Source organism: Camarhynchus parvulus, chromosome Z (assembly GCF_901933205.1).
Source record: "Camarhynchus parvulus chromosome Z, STF_HiC, whole genome shotgun sequence".
NCBI lineage: Eukaryota > Metazoa > Chordata > Aves > Passeriformes > Thraupidae > Camarhynchus > Camarhynchus parvulus.
In genome coordinates this window covers 3,369,175-3,387,545 of record NC_044601.1, presented here as the reverse complement: position 1 = coordinate 3,387,545, position 18,371 = coordinate 3,369,175, and positions in this window count along the sequence as shown.

Here is an 18,371-nt window from a genome sequence, read left to right as displayed (position 1 = left end):
TAGAGTGATGTGTGAGAAATGCAGCTGAGGCTGAACATGTCTCATTCATCTTTCTCCCTGCTAATTACTCCTTCTCAAAAGCTGTTCATTCAGCGGTGTTCTCTGATTCTCTCACCTGAATAGTACTGGTTGTGCTATTGGAGCTGCACTGCAAACATCCCAAATTATCTATTCCATTAAGTGACTTTGGTCACATTTTCTTACTTCAAGGGTTATGAGTAAATTCCTCACATCCTGCGGCGTCTCACGCCTCCTAGTTGCTGTTGGTGTGAGCTCCAAGAAAATTCAGTGCTAATGCCAAAGGCAGTGACTGAGCAAACTTCAGTTCTGAAAGTTAAAGGAGTCAAAGCCAAAACAATGGACCAGGTGTTCCTACTGGAACAGCAGAAAAAAAAAAATGCTGCTTTCTTTTCAGATGAATGATAGACAAACTCTTACTGGGGACACCAATCTACTCTCAGTTATAGCTAAACTATAGCCAAAAAAGGAATTTTTTATTTTAGCTCAGATGCCAAGCTTACTGCTGGTACATAAACATGATACCAGATTGCATACAGTATCATTGCAAATATGTACCACGAGGTTAGTCATCAAGTGAAACAAACTTTCCAGAAGAACTGTCCTTACAGTTCATGCACACATGAATAGGTAGGGGTCTGCACAGCTTTTCTTGAATAAAATGGTGATTTAGAATTTAAATTGCTGTCTTAAAATAATTTGAAATAATTTGAAAATACTTCTGTGAACTTTTCAAAAACAATGAAGAAGACCCTATATAAAACTATAATTCTTTTTACCTTTGTATTTCACTGTGCTTTCTGTGTGAAGGAATAATGAAGTGTTGTATTATCCTATGGCTCCTGAAACTACTATGAAATATTAGAGACTGAAAGAAGTAAGAAAAGACAAAGAAGGAATAAAAAGTCTTGTCTATGCTTAATTTTGTGAGGCTTATTTCATTCCAACAGACGTTGTGAAAAAAAAAAAATTCAACATCTGCCCGAACACATCAGATTATTTTCATATTTTTAATCTACAGTTACTAATATATAATTAAAGTTGGATTTCAGCTTTAAATGCTAACTTAATAGTTTTGCCGTCTCATCTCAATTAGTAGTTTTAAGTAAAAGTTACACGTGGTTGGATTAGTTCTCTGAGGGGACCTTTATATTTTAATTACTGAAGTGGCTGCAAAATAGCATGTCTAGATAAGTCTTTGCTACTCTCAGCTGCAAAACTCAATGATTTCATAAGAGTTGAGGTTCCTTCTCTAGTCAGATAGTTTTTTCAGTGGTAGACTTGAAAATGCTTAGGAAACCACCACCTGTAAATCTCCAGAGGTGCTCTACCTGATTTCCACACCTATCTTAGTGCGCAGCATCAACCACATGAGCACAACCTGTCTGTTTCAGAATTACACAGGTCAGTTTAAATCACATCAGAGAGAGCAATCACTCTGAGCAGAGGAGAGGGAAGCAGCAGTGGACCGAGTCAATTGTAAGCATTTGTCCAACTGTAACCAGCTCACACTGTTGATTGCACTATCTCTGCTGAGAGGGCAGCCACTCAGCTTAATATCAGTAATTGCTTAAAACACTAAGAATATGAGTACTCTGTGTGATCCCTTAAAAGGCTACGAATGACATTAGTCAGATATGTAGGGAAAGTAAAAATTTATGGTCCAGTCTTACGAATCAAGAGTGCATTTATGTAGAGCAATACATGAATGCATTCTGTCTCAGAGGATCCTATCTGATCAATCTTGGCATATTCACTACTAGTAATGCGCTATTTTCTTCTCCTGAGGATTTCCTTTCTCTTTTATTAATTAAAAAAAAATGTACCTACTTCCTAGTCAGCTTTACATCTCACAATATCATTTAAGTTTCTTCAGTAGCTACTCCACTGAGGCGGCTCATCTGAGCATGATTTGAGGTGTTAACTAGTTAAGACGTGGAGGTTCAGCAAAGAAGGGAAACGTGTTTGGGGATTTGTTCCAGATTGTTTGTGCTTTCTGAAGAAATTCATTGAGTGCTTACTTAGACTAACAGAAAAGTGTAATGAAAGATCAAAGGTGTCATTTTTGCAGATCAATACTAGAGTTCTACCAGGATTATGATTAAATTCAAAGCCTATTAATTCCTGTTTCATCAACTTCTGGCTCCAGGCACTCACCATTGTTCAGCCTTATCCTCAGCTTTGATTCAGTCATCTTTGAGTAAATTCTGTTCTGTCTTCATAGACCAAACTCATAAAAAAAGTAAAGTCCTTAAAGTCTGAGGCAACCCCACTCTGAGCCCAGATCTCAAGGAAAATTACCTAGTGATCTTGTTGACATTTTCACATCTTTGCTGGCCTGAAATACTTGAATTCTCACAGGATATAATACAAGTATTCCAACAGTACATTTTGTTTTTCCATAATTTAGGGGTTTAAGACAGTTATCATAACTTCAGGTTTAATGCTAATTACTAACACATGCAAGGGATTGCAAGTATACAAGTAGCACAGTGTTTTGCCTCCAAAAGAATGGAAATTCGATCCTGATATATGTTAAAATCTCTCTTAAGGACAACTAGAACTATTCCAATGCTTGCCTCAACTTCAAAATTAAATTGGAATTAAATCTAAACATCCTACCATTTGGGCAAAGACTGCTATTAACTTTCCAGTAAAATAGGTGTCCTATGTCAATGTTTTTCTCTCTTGCTGAATATTATTTTCAGAAACTAAACCTGGCATTAATTCATATGATAATGAATTAATTTTGAAGTCAAACATATGGTCCATTTGCCCTATGTGGGTGAAGTAACCCATCATATGACATGGAGATTACATTTCTGGTTATTGGACACACATGAGTGAATCAATAAATACTAAGTACTGTCAGTATTTCTCAATGTTAAAAAAAAAATTAACAGTTCAATCTGTCCTTGTCCTTCAGTCTCCTGATTCTTCAGGTGTAAAATTATCCTTGTGATGTATACATCTCTTGCAATTTTTACTGAATGTATAATCTACATTGAAACTATATTGGCATTTTTTTCAGGGTCTAAAATGGAGGTCATTAATACTTTTTAAAATTTGCTTGTACTTGAAACTAGCAATGGAGTAACAAGCCTTATTAGTCTAAGAGGTATGGAAAAAACCCCACAAACTTTCTTACCCCGGAAAACAATGAACATTTGTACTTTAAATATCATTCTTCTAAAACAAATTCATCTTATTGAAGAAATTGACTCAACAGGAAAAAAATGGCTCTTTCTCTTGATAGGACTGTCAGAGACAAACTCTTACAAAGGAATTTGTCTATTACTGATTATCTTCTGTTCCTACATTATCACAGAATAAGAAGTCAAAAACTGATAAAAAAAGTAGGCTATTCTTTCTGCTTACTTTTGATAACACCAGACTCAGGCTAAAGCTATTTAATCATGAGGTTTCCCAGTGGCCAGCTTTGCAGCAATGAATGCAGAGTCCTGTACTGCAAGGCTCTCGATGGAGCAGATAATCAGACATTAGTCTTCTCAGCTCAGCCTTTAAGGTAGGCCTTTGGGCAACAAAAATAAATCCAGTCACTTATGTTTGATTATTTCTCACATTCATTATTTCTCTGTTCTAGCTTAATTTTGTTATGACATATTTCTCTCGTTTTCAGTATAATGATATCCATATTTGGTCCTTTGTTTTTTCTATTAAAAAAAAAGAAATCATGAATGATTTTTTTAAACAGTTGTCATTAGAGGGAGATCTTAGGTCTGTCAAACCATTTTCTATCTTAATGTCATTCTTCTTTCTGAAACACAGTAAGCTATTGTTTCTGTATATCTTTTGTAGCTAAGCTAACATATTGACAATTAAATGTGTCTGTGAGCTGAGAGTTTTAAGAGGTAGAGCAGCCTGTAATGATAATTGAAAAAGCACTACATAAGCAAAGTAACCGGCATGTTTTATTGCTATGTCAAGTAATAAACATAGCTTTCTGAGATTTTTTTTTCATGAGAATGATCAGCATCTGTCCCTGACCTTCTATCAAACTAGACCCATGCTACTATATTTTTACCTTGCACTCCATTTCAAAGATTCAACTTTATCTGATGGTTTCCACTTCTGCCATTGACTTGGATATTTTATGGGCCAATGCCTATGATTGTCAGGAGTACAGATCTCTTGATCTTGAGGCATAATAAAGGTCAGCTTAGAAATTAGATCTTACAAGGGCAATCCAAGGGTCTAGTCATAGCATGACTCTACACATATGTATTACTATAAGTGCAACTTATGATCCATATTTTCATAATAACAATATATTTTTTCCAACCACAGATGGAGATTTCATGTTCCTCCTCTCTATTGAGAAAGTTGAAATTCTTGTAGAGCCTTGTTAACCCTTTGAACACATATTTCCCTAGTAGGAATGTATTCCACTGGCCAGATGAGTAGGTTTGCTCTTGCTAAACCACAGTGATATTCACAGGTATTTGGGAGTTCCAGTGGTACTCAATATAATATTTTTGTTTCAAAGTGTCCTCAATTTTTGTGGGACACTGCCCACAAAAATCTGTGTAAACTCTGCCTCATACATCTCTTGTGTTCTGGGTTTTTTTAAGAAGCTTTCACTTTATGTTTATATAAAATAGAAATCTTATTTTTCTTGGTGAGTAATAAAGACTTGGTGTAATATATCTTCACTGGTCTTTCTTAAAGTAGCATTGACAGAAAGTGCCCATAAATGCAGCTATCCATTTAGATGGGTTGTGTCTTTGTTTTTAAGGCTTTACATTTAAGGAAGGTGAATAGCAGTTTGCTGTCTAAGGGCAGATGTTAAATGCCTGAAGTGAGTAGGCAAATTTTACAGGTATAAAGACTTCTGAATCACAGAATAATATTATTTAAAGAGTAAAATAATGATGTTGTTCTTGTTGCCTGAACATCATCAATGTGATTCTCATTGTTCCTCAGAATAAAATAATTGAAGCATTTATTCTCAAGACATATGCCATATAACTCTATCTCTTATTATTGTAGGGAAGTACAGTAAATAAGTCTTTGTGCTAATTTCAGCAGCACAGCCCAGTACGTAGGTGAATGATAAAAATTATGATGCTTCTTCTTCTGAGACTAAGGATCCCCTTCTGCCCAGAAATATTTTTGACTTATGTGTTTACCCTGTAAACCAAAGTGTTCTGCTAAGATCAGGCTGGCTAGACCATATGATGTAATGCAAATGACTTATGCAAATCAGCTTTTCCCTTACTGTAGGCTTTTATCTGAGTAGAAGGCATTTAATTAACATTTCAGCTATATAGGGATATTTTGTGTATTTAGCTCACAATATGATTGTACTAACAAGGGAGATGCTCTACTAATTTATTGTTTTTAAACCACAGCTGGAAGTTGGAGCTGAACATTATCTTTCTTGCTGAGCAAGATTATAAAAGCACAGAAAAACAATTTTATCATTGCTATTATTATAATTCTATCTGGTTCTTTTTCAGTTTTTTCAGACCTGAATCAATTTGACCAATGTGGTTTTGGATGAAAATAAAAAAACTTTCTTGACAAAGGGGAAAGAGATGAATGGATCAGGAGGTGAGATAGGGTGAGAGAGCAGCTACATGAGAAAATGGGAAAAATCACTAGGATGAAGAAACTGTATGTGCACTCAGGGATATAAGAAGGATTGATTAGGTGAAGGGTGGAAGGTAGGACAAAAGAGGAAGTTGGGGATAATAGAGGGCAACAAACTGTTTCTGTTTTAGTGTTGTGAGGAGAATGGAATGAAATGGGAACCTGAAGAATCATGTGCAGCTGTCACTATGATGAGCTCTTTGAATCCAAAATACATTGCTTGTTGTCCCGGTTTTTGGCTGTGCACTTTGCACAGATTAGTTGTTTGTATGAAAATCACTGGCATACATAAGAACCTGTGAACTGTAAATATGGATGTCATGCAGAAAAAGAATTCACACAGGCTCATGGAGGTATTGATGAAAGCAGTTCCTGTAATAACTTCCCCAGCTGGTAGCAGAACTGGTTTTGGCCGTCATATAGTCTTAGGCTCTTTGCTGTTATCTTTACTAATGATGGTTATTCCTCTTAGTCCCTGATGTGAATAACTGAAATAGACTATCTATGTATTATTGATCACCACATCCATAGGATCTAAGAAAAGCATCTTAGACAAGAATCCTAGACAAGGATTTCTGTGCAGAAAGAAACAAAACTAAACTGTTAGACCTGAAAGTTATTGAAATCACCCAATACATCAAGAAGCAGGGGAGGTGAAACACTCAATAGTGTAAGTCTTCAGTGAAGGAGGTAAAGTGAGAACATGCCAACACCTTTTGCTTACAGAAAAATGTGATGTGAAAAAGTTTTCAGAGACACAAAGGGTTGATGTATAATAATAATTCTATTTTGTTGCTATTTTTGTCATGTAAATGGAAACAATTGGAGCAGAATATAATGTATTGTTGAATTGGAAACACAGTGCAAGTAAGAAGACAACAAATAGAAAAATATTTTTATTTACAGGTGATGTGAAAGAGGAACATAGATATCATTACAAGCCCACTTCTTCAGTATTATGTGGATTTATTTTACTGCTGAAGCTCCTTATGGGTTGGGGTTTTTTTGCAAGCCATTATTTCACAAACCAGCTTTTCTTCTGCAAAGTCATGTTTCTGTAGGTTTGAATGGGCAACACATATTCTAGGCTAAAGAAAGAAAATATTACAGTTAAATTTACTTTTTTTTCTGCAGGAAAAATGGCTACATAAAGCCAACTTCTCCACTTAAAAAATAGATAGTACTGGTAACTAGCAACCATTGTTTTTGGAGGCCAGACCAACTTCTGAATCTGAATATTTGGATGGCAACTACAATTTTTTTTCCATAAGTGAACAATTTAACTAGTATGTCAGGAGATTATGTTTTTATTTGTCTCATTTGGAGATTTTCACACTGTGAAAAAGACCTTAAAATTACAAGACCTATATCTCATTTTCTTCTTTCTCTCATTCAGCTATTTTTCTCCCCTTTTTCCTATTCCTCCTTCCCTTCCCTTCCCTTCCCTTCCCTTCCCTTCCCTTCCCTTCCCTTCCCTTCCCTTCCCTTCCCTTCCTTCCCTTCCCTTCCCTTCCCTTCCTTCCTTCCCTTCCCTTCCCTTCCCTTCCCTTTCCTTCCCTTCCCTTCCCTTCCCTTCCTTCCTTCCCTTCCCTTCCCTTCCTTCCCTTCCCTTCTCCTTCCCTTCCTCTCCCTCTCCCTTCCCTTCCCTTCCCTTCCCTTCCCTTCCCTCTCCTTCTCCTCTCTCCCTCTCTTCTTCTCAGTCTCTCTCCCTCCCCACCCTTTTCCATTTTTTTCCCCCATTTTCTTTCTTTTTTAGTCCTCTCTAGTAGGGCAACTCCTTTTTTTTAGTTTCCATTAACAACAAATATTTTGCAGATACAATATTGTCTCATTTGATTTAATTTCATCCTAGGACATCTATTTTTAAAAGAACTTCTCACAGTTCCCCATAGCTGAATGAAACACTCTCCCTCCTTCCCTCTTTTCTGCCTTCCTTCCCTCCTTCCTCTTGTCCCAGCCTTCCATCCTTTCTTATTGTTGTTGCTTAGTCAAGTGGCTTAGGATGTTTCGTTTGAAAATTGTGGTTTGAGCTGAAAGAGCTGACGATGAACATTGCATGAAGAGAAAGTGTAGAAAGAATGTTTTTGTCCGTCCTATTGAAAAAACATGGGGAAAGAAGAGGGAAGAATGAAGCAGAAGCTTGAAAGACTTTAACTTTAGAGTTTAAAAGGGGATGATCAAATTATAGAACTTCATTTGGCAAGAAAGCAGTGATTTTTGTGTATTTAAACTGTTGTTCCTCCAGTCTCTATGGTAACAATAACACAGAAGAGGAATACTGAGGAAAGGCTGATGGAAACAAGGCGTACTCACATTTTCAAAAATGCCTGGGGAATCTGAGTTTTGGATGACTTGACTAAAATAAACAAAATTCATTTTCTAAATGCTTAGCATTCAGCTTCACTAAATTGAGCTCTTCTGAAGTGTCTAAAATTAGTGTAAGGTACCCTGGATTCTGTAAAACCATTACAAGGAAAAAAGAGTGTTATGCTGACTGTCACTTGTGGCAACACTTCTCAGACTTTTGTTGTATTCCTGGAATAAAAAGCCCCACATTTTTCGTAACACTTCAAATACATGAACAAAATCCTTTGAATAAATCAAGATACAGAGTCTAGCCTGAACACATATACAGATACAGTTGATAAATAATCTAATTCTTAGCTCATCAGGTTGACATCTAGAGTCCCATTTTTTATATATGATTGGCTTGATTTTTAGTATTACTAAGCAAATCACGTGCTGCACCTTCCCCTGAAAGCATCAAATCATTGACATACTTCTAAATGTTGTACTTATAAAGAAATTCAGAGTGAAACGAAAGAAATTCTTGCAAAAATTTTCCTTAAAATTATATAGGTTTTAGATTTTCTGCAAACATTTTTGCATTCTTGACAGTCCTCGTGTGACACGTTTCTGGCATAGAAGAAATAATGTAGCAGTTGCAGCTCATATTGAACCTAGTACAGAGTAGAAATGTGCAGTGGCTGAACAAGGACAGTAAGCAAAGAAGCACAGGAGTAATCACAACTGTGAAGGACAGAATTATTCACAGAAAAATGCCAACTCTTTTTCTTTCTCATTGATATATCTTAAACTCCTATTATACCATTCATATGATGGACAAGGACATATCTCACTAATTTTCAGCAAATTATGCAATGTTCAGCTAGAAGGTAGGTGAAATTAAAACCTTTTTCCTGAAAGATCATAATGGGGGCAACAAATAAAGCACTTCTTCACCCATACCTAGTAGCCTGATTTAAAATAAAAAGTCTATAAGAGAATATTATGCATTTTTGGTTGCAGATCCAAACCTCTTCTAAAAAGTAACAAAATGTTATTTCATCCTTCAACTTTGCATGTCTATATGTCTGTTTTGAATGCTTCTTGTTCTGTCTGAGCTATATGGAAGCCTAGTGATGCTGGAAATGCATTGACAACTTTTTCACCAGCTAAAATAATTCTTCATGATCTAAATATTTCTAGTATTAAAGAGCAAATCAGTCCTTTTTTTACATCCAGATGCTCAGTGGTTGAACTCTCTTAGCTGTGGCTTGGGGTGTATATGAAATTTCTAAGATTTTGTCATCTTTGGGGCTTTGATCTTTGCTGCTCCACTGTATAAAGCAGCCATGCATACTTAGAAAACTCAACTTCACACAGTAGGTGTGGATTTAATTTTGTCACCAAAACACTAAGAACAGTTAAATATCTGTGTATTTGCTGCTGGCAGGATGCTTTACTTGAAACAATTACCACCAACATCTTTTTAAAGGAAACTAGGTCATTCTGTTGCAGCAGAAACTGACAAAATTAGGGGACAGTACTCAAATTTTACTGTCAGGTCTTGCTATTACATAATACTTTAATTCTTGAAGAAAGAGGAAAGAAATAAAAAAGGATAAAAAATAAAAGAAAATTTTAAAATACGTAAACATATAAAAAGTCTCTCTAAAGTAAGTAATAGAAAACATGAAATTTCAATATGGCCCTCTGAGTGGAAATAGTTAATTAGCAAGTTATATTCTATTGTTCTATATTTCTATTATGAAAGCTTCCAATACTTTATTCAGTAGACTTTATTTGACTGCTACAAAATACAACCCATTGTGCTATCAATATAATTAAAAAGGGACAACATAAGTCTGCTTATTTTTTCTCTGAACAATCATTTCCCCTGATTATTATGTGAGTATCAGCGAATCAGTTTTTGTTTCCAAAACATGATTTATTTTATGTGCCTATTGGGATTTCCATTGTATTCCACACTTGTGTGCATTAAGCATTTCTTAGCTAGTTTTTGGTGGTAAATAATAATTAAGCTTCATATGCTTTTGGATTGAAATAAAGTGTGTGCAACACACATTATTTGGAACACAGCCGCACTCAGTAATGAAGTAGAAGGTGCTGTGCTGTCAGCTGAAGAGCCATCAGAAAATATTATTCTTTTCTGCTTTTGGTCATATGTACAGTCATGTCATTGTCCTGAATAGAAAAAAGAAAATAATACTGGGTTTAACTGTTTCTTATGAATTTGGAGAAAAGCATGACTTGAGTTCCAGTTTTCTCTCTAGATAGAATGTCTCATCTCCATTCACTTCTTTCACCTTCCTTTAGTGTCTTTCAGTTTGTTAAATATTTTATATATTGCGAAGATCCAATAGAGAATTCAAATGTATGCATGACACACAGATTTAATTGATTTTCAAGAATTTAGATGTGTTTTTAATTAAAGTTTCTCCAGCTGTGAGATACATAAGCAGGAAAAATTCGATAACAGAGTGGTACTGTCCGGTGTTGTGACAGATATGCAAATGTATATTACTCATAAAATAAGACTATCTATAAGCAAAGATAAATATAATGCTAGGACTTCCTTGTATAAGATAATTTCTTATATCATATAAACACACCTGGTGCAATTATTAGGATTATTTCATTAACAAAGATTTATCCATAAATGAACTGCAGTTCATAAAAAGACACATGCACCTAAGGTGCCATATTTTGGCTGTGGGCCTAGATCTGCATTTCCACTCATGTCTAGATCTGCTACTCTCCTGGATAAAGAAAACATCAGTCTTGCACTCATACATAAACTAGACCACAATCTACAAATGACCCTATCAGAATTATCTGAGCAGTCTTCATGCAGGTTCACCACAATATTCATCATACCATATTTTAAGATAAATTGCTGTTGAGTCAACTAAAAATGATGTCTGAAAGTACAAAGAGACAGTGCTCTTTTTTTTTTTAAACAAGTAGTTTATTACTAGGCTAGAGGGAAGTCTTCTCCTGGTCAGACTTGATTCTCGTTATGGAGACATGTACAGAACAGAAAAGGCTAGAATATGGACCCTCTTTATATCCTAGTGTGCTTAGATACTTTTGTCTTAAAGGGGGATTTTAACTCCCTTAAATAAGGGAGAAAATTGCTCAAATTATTTTGGATTACTTAGGGTTCTCAGGTAATTACACTTAAAATTAAGGAAGAAGTTGTCAGGAAACAGTTTCTAATTCAGCAATCATAATGATTGAGATGATTGAAAACTTAACTTCTGAAGGTAAATAATTTATATGGCTGTCATCTTAAGTGCTCAGAGTATTTTTTTAATATGAACAGAAACTCCTGCCTGAATCATAGTTAGATTTTCATTGTGGCCTAACTCTCATTTCCCAAGTGCTCTAGAGAAATGTGTGCCAAGCATGCACCTTTAACAAGAACTTTGGTGCTACAGTCCCTAAAAAAATGCTGTTAGCATGTCAGTCTGGTCTTTTATAGATTCATTTGATCAGTTCTCCCATATCCTCTGACATGTCCATTCATCCATCCATATGACATGTCTGAGCATACCCTGTGAGGGCAGTGAACATCATTCTAAGCACAAATATCTTCTGTTCAGTCATGTGATTTGTGTGTTAGTTTGCCCAGGGCTGTAGCTGCATAAGACTAAGTCGTTATCTCTGAGACTAAACTGAGGAAGGGTTGCGGAGATTGTTTGATCTGCCCCCACTATACACAAACAGCATTATCTATTACAGTTGCAACGTCATTAAAATCCTTCCTCCAGCCACATCAGCGTGATGTCTTTTACACATGGTAGCGGGAATGGCGTTTGACCTATACGGTCCTCAAAAAACAGTCTACAGCATTGCCTACCATGGACCAAAATCATAGCAGCAGAGGATTGTTGCAAATCTCAAATATGTGTGCTGGTCACCCATGGTTTTTTCTAGGGGACAGCTAGGTTACAACATATGAATACAGTGGGAAATTTGGAGAATGTGATAGAGATGTGGACACACTGGACATATTTAGCCTTTATGGGAAGAATGTCTAAGTTTCCATCATGAAGCTAGTGAGCCACATGCTATATCCCAAAATGGAACTCTTTAGCACTGGAAGCTGTTACCTCCCTGTGGCTTGGCTACAGAAATCATAAATCAGAAAGAAGTGATACACTCTCATATAACAACATCAGGAATGGACAACATAGGCCTTTCCTACAAAAGCTGGTCATGTTTAGTCCTCTTCTGATCAAACTTTTATCCAAACCTCTTCTCGTGCAGACCCCTAATCTAATCTCAGCCAGCAGTGTAGTAACTTCTCCCTTACTAAACGCATCCTGAAATGTCACAAAAGGACCTAAGAAAGGTAGGGAAATCATCTTAACCAGTTTCCAGAAATGAGGATATTGCCCCAATGAGATGAATGTTTGCACTATTATGCAAAATTAACTATGAAACTTTTCCTATTGAAAATAACCCTGAGTAACCAATATAATAACCAAATAACCAATGCTGAATGAACTATGGAAACAGAATATAACTTTAGCCTCAGATACTCTTTGCTTACAGAGTGTCAATCTCCAATTTCTAGAATTCTTCTCGATAAACAATTTGGTATATTCATGTCTTTCAATAAATATTTTTAAAGATAAAAAATAATGGTTTTACTTGTTCATTTCACCAAATATGATACATACACATGCTGTGCTTAAAAGTGAAGATCAGCTGTTTCAGCTATTTTGAAAATTTTTCAAATTCATTTTAGACTTTGTCTTGAAATGTTAGGGTGCAGAGACAAAGAAACCGATAAAACATATTCTATTTTTCCCTCTGGAATTGAGGAGTCTACAGAGCAATGACTCAGAACAACAAACAACCAGAAAAGCAGCCAGACTGTCATGACTGCCATTCTATTGTCATAAATTTTGTCCCCCTTGGAATATTATTTTTAAGGACTGAAAAGACAGAAAACTAAATTCTTCTCTCAGTTACCATGGAACAACTCCAACTTTACTCAGTTTCTTCGCAATAATGAGGACATATTTTATGCCTGAGAAAAACTTAGTTTACTGAGTTTATAGTCAATACTACAGAAAAAATAAAATGCACACAGCAGGTTTAGTTTGTTGTTCCTGTTATGCAGCAGTAGGTGGAAGAAGTAAGGTGAATGGCTGTAATCACACAATGAAGAGTATTATTTTTTCAACAATGCATGTTGTCAGCAGAAGGAAATTATGAGATTTAATAATTTTTTTTCTTTACTTTTGATGTGACATACATGGAATATAAATGGAATGCACAATTTATTGCTCCCTTCCTTTCTTTTCTACTGGCTTGAATTCAGTTTCCCAAAGTGCCTGTTCTTTATTCCTGTTACACATGCAGTTTGTACATTGAATCATGCTGTTAAATGGAGGATTAATAACAGTACATGTTATGTGCTGTTAACACATAAAGTAAACACGTGGAGATTATAATCCAGTTCATCACAGTTCCTGTGCCTAGAATTTGTTGCAATGCTCAAGAAATGAAGGGAATTCCATATAGTGATGTGTCTACATTTACACAAGAATTTTGTACAAGAAATAAAGTCTCTCCATAGTCACACCTGACCCTCATTTTCCTCTATTACTACATATCCTTATTTATGGCAGGGAATTTGGGGAGGAAACAGAAGAGAAGACATGCAGGTAGTTAACTATAAATGACTTAGATGCTCTTTCCTGACTATCTCTTAGTTGTTTCCACCCTCCTATATGTAAACTTGGAAAACCTTCCATGTGTGCCTGTTTCATGCATCATTCTGGATTAGTGACCTTCACTGTCTCAGAGGGAAAAAAATGCACTGGTTGAAGCAGTTTAGAAGTCAGAGGTTCATCCTAAAATAGCCAGAATAATTGGTTAATAATTTCAAAATTAGGCCTTTTATTGGTGAAAAAATCCTGTTCTTAATTGAAGGGTATGGAGCCTGATAAATTTATGATTGCTGGAAGTGGAGAAGGTCATAGATACCATCTGTACCAGCTAGAATTTGTGCATAACCTTAGTACAGAGACCCAGAGGCGCTGACCTACCATCTAACAACCTGGGCATGGCGGGAGTCTCTGTGCAGGAGAAAGATCAAAGCTTCCCAGCAAACTGAAAACAGAAAAATATACTGGAAATTAAAAGAAAAGGAAGCTCTTCATTTAACTGTGCTCAAAGAGGACTCGAGTAAGAGCCCAATGCTTTGAGACACTTGGTACTTGTAAGGACCATTTACTTACCCTAAAAAGTGAAGGAATTGTCACAGTTAGTTCTTCAGAGCAATTTCTTTTTCAATTAAAATTATTTCTTTTTTCAGTCAGAAGAAAGTAGCAGCAGATGGGAATTAGGCTTGTCTTAGTGTAAGACCAATTTGCATTGCAGAAGATCTTAAAAGATAATTTTTTGTTAGTATCTGGCTAAGGAAACAGATTTCCTTAAAAGGGATTTAGTTAAAAGTTGATCTTCACTTTAGTTTTAAAGAAAGATCAAATCTATTTGTTTAATCTTGCATGGTTTTTTGTGATCCTCTGATCATTCTCATTTCACTGGGTTGTCTTCACTGCCATGTCTTTTTTAGAGGGTAGAGCCTTTTAAGCAGCATGCTATTCATGCTTCAGGTATGTTTCCCCTTAGTACACACAAACTATTTTTCTGTAGCTGGGTTTGTTTGAGGTTTGTTTTTTCCCTTTCACCCGTAGCATGGTCTACACTGATGATTTACTCTTTTATACTTGCCATACAGCTTTTTGCAAAACTCTTACAGTCTTTTTCCTCCCAACCTTTCCCAAAGCTCCTGATATGTATTTATCAATTTGAAAAAAACCAGCTATCTTTGTCCAATTAATTTTCTTAGTTAATTTCTCAATTTTAGAAAAAAGAGGTCTATTTTAAGCCTCTTTACCAACTTAGTTCCTTCCAAGTAGATGTAATCAGCATTTGTGAAAATATGTAGGTGTCTTGGTTTAGGGCAAATTTTGGAAGAAACCTCTGAACTGGGGTCCTTCTAGAATACAAATCTAAGTGGCCTCTTCTTTAATTGGTTTGGGGAAATATTTTCTTGGAGAAAAGTGGAAAAAAACCCAGTTTACTTAACACTTACCAGCACAAAAATGAACAATATTAAAAAATAAAACCTCTCACCACTAAAAGAGATGACAAGTCCCTCCGTGGGTTGTAGCTTGGCTCACTCAGTCTCTTATCAGTCCCTCTGGCTCTGGGAAATGCCATGGCCCAGGCCAGGCCCCAGTGGGCTACAGATGTGAGCCTCCAGCGCTTCTCTGGGTCCCTAGTCTAGAGCAGGTTGAACAGTTCTAAAAAAAGGAAAAAGAAAAAACCCCACACAGTCCAGGGAACTTCTCTGCCCTAGCTAGCAGAAAACTAACTACAAAGCAAAGGAGAGCTCTCTCTGTCTGACTGTCTGCAGACAACACAGGAACAAGACTGTGGAGGAATGAGTGCAGTGTCTGAAAACAAACTGCACACTTCTCTCTTCCCTCTTCACTCTCAGAACCAGTCTCAAAGATGCAGTATATATTTCTGGGCTAAACAGATGAATGGGGATATAATTCAGCATCACAAAGTCACCCCAGGACAGTAGGTATTTAATTCTGGTGTTTATCTTATCTAGAGGATTCTTCATTAAAAAAAAAAAAAAAGTGAAAAAAAAAAGAATGTAAAACTCATCCTAAATTACCTCTGTCCAAAAGACCTTTTTTTTAGTTGAATATGACATAAAACAGTAATACAACTACTTTTTCATGAACGTTTCAAATCCTGCATAAACTCACTCCTATATTTAGGTTTCTCGTTTTCTTCTGTACTGTGTTTGCCTGCACAGTTCTGGTGCCAGGGAGTCAACAACTTTGATAGAAGATGTCAGGGGTTGCCTTGAATTTAGATTAAATCAGTACCAGCTTCAGACAGACCCACTGCTGGCCAAAGCTGAACCAGTGGTGGCACTGCCTCTGTGATAATGTATTTAAGAACTAAAAACTGCAGCAAAAAAAGCATCCAGAAGACAAATGAGAATATGGGAAAGAAACTGTCTTGTAGCCATCAAGGAGTATTTTAGTAAATTCCCATAAGTAGTATAGAACAAAATTAATTTGTCTCAGAATCTAAAGGTGCCTAATTGTCCTAAATTCTCATTAGTTTATTGTTTCCCAGGCTGAAATTTGATTTGCTTGCTACCATTTAAATTGTTATAAGGATCCAATTACTTAGTGATTTTTATTGGAAGCCACTGATAACTAGCACACAGCTGACCACAATCACCATAAATATAGGAGTTGAAATAACATCTCCTATGTATATTTTGCTTTTCTCTTGTCACTGCAGTGTGTGCAGTGTGGCATGCATGCATGCATGCATGCATGCATGGCATGGTGTGGTTCTTAAATATTTTGGAAGTATTTTAGGAGTAAGATATCCCTTCTAATTTTCTCATCTTTAACTGTGTTGAGAGCTTGTGGTACTGGGTTGCCTCTTTTCTATTTCTGGTTGGTAGGACATGTAGATACACCTGCTTTGTGATTACTACGTCAAAGACAGCAAATGGGTTTTGCAATATTATCTTTAGTGCAATTTCAAAAACATATGAAAAGGCCTTATTTCTCCCTACATTTTTATTTTACTTGTTTGCTTATTTGTTTTATTAGTAGTGCTAGAAGTAGTAGTACTGTATTTTTTGAGAGCTGGGTGTGGGGAAGCCATAAAATAAATTTAGAGCTAGAAAGTTTTAATTTTGGAGGAGTGGGACTCTGTTGTCCTCTTCATTTGCCAGCCAACATAGCCACTAACCTAGCAGAGGAGGAGAAGTCTCTTCCTTGAATAGGAAAAACAGGCAAAGCTACGCTTACAGGTGTTCAAAATTCCTATGTTTTATAGACATATATATACACATATTCACACACACAGAGATATATATATTTCATAGCTATATATATTATATATACATATATCTATATCTATATAAAATGTAGATACCTAGAAAAGATAGATAGATCTAGTTATGATTATGAATTTATACTTCATATACATTCTTAGACACTTTTTACAGGCAATAGAGAGCCTTCAGTTGCTAACAAGGTATTTTCTCACCTGCGAAAATTTGGATTATTTATGTTTTCTTTCCGAATTTCATGAAGAGTAAATACCAATGAAAAATTAAGATTTTATGTCTTCTGTGATGTAGATCTAGGTTCAGTTTGTGCAAGCCTAGAAGAGCATTTGTAGATGGCACAATATTTGTTTTCAGTAGGTATTTAACAAATTTCATCTCTATACTCTAGGCAAACATCTCTACACTCTTTTTAGACCTTTTATCTAGCTTACAACACAACAATTGTTACCTGAGGGACAAAATGAAACTTTACCAAGAATAGAAAGTAGTAGATTCTTATCCTGAATAGAAATAATTAATATATTTTTTTCATCCAACAGTGTCTCAGTTGAAAAATAGTAACAAAACAGATAATGTTATTCTATTTAAATACACTGCAAATGCAAATTGTACCTGAACTGGCCCAAAGACTGGTGTTTTCGATATTGTAGAAACTATCTACTAGGTTACAGCATCTGATTTAAAAAAATAATTTGCTGTAACACTGCTACTGACTCAGGGTAAGTAAGCTATGGGTAGAAAAAGTAATCCTCAAATCATCCTCATGTAATCTGTTCAGGAAAAGATACGAAGAGATGAGAAATACAGCACATGGGTTTTAGCTCCAACCTCAAAATATGCTACTAGAATTTGACCTTAAAAAAACCCAAAATAGCAATTAATGGCTACTAAATCATATCTTTATGTATATTCTGATTTGTTATTTACTTTGGAGCCAAACATTTTAAGGATAATGAAGATAACAGATGGTTGTAGCTTAGACAGCAGCAGTTGCAGAACCATTTCTTAGAAAAGAGAGCCTCATTAAAACTGTTAAAGAGAAAAAAAAGGGTTACTGCTAAAGTTAAGTGAGTGAGTAGAGGTAATTGTACAGTTTTACTTTTTTTCCTTCTTCACATAAAATACCATGAGGTCGAGTGCTCTACGGAAAAGGGCAGCAGATAATGAAATACTGGAAAAAAATAGATTCAAAATTAGTGCTAGAGAAATGATCACACAAGGACTCCTAACTCTGGCATTTGGACAGTTTGTGTACTGTCAAGCGAACATGGTGAAAAGAGTAGACATCTTGGTCATTATCATAAGAAATCTAAATATGAATGTAGAAAACAATGATAGACAATTTCTGAATTGCCTTATACTTTTGGCTCTGTTACCTTCAGTTCTTAACTTTGCAGTGAGGTAAATTCATTATAGGAAAGGAGAAGAAAAGAGGTGATTGAGGTGGCTGCTAAATTATCTGGAGTGTTTACTATGTGTTTTGAATGCACAGCTCCAGAGGGTGAGGGGAAAATGG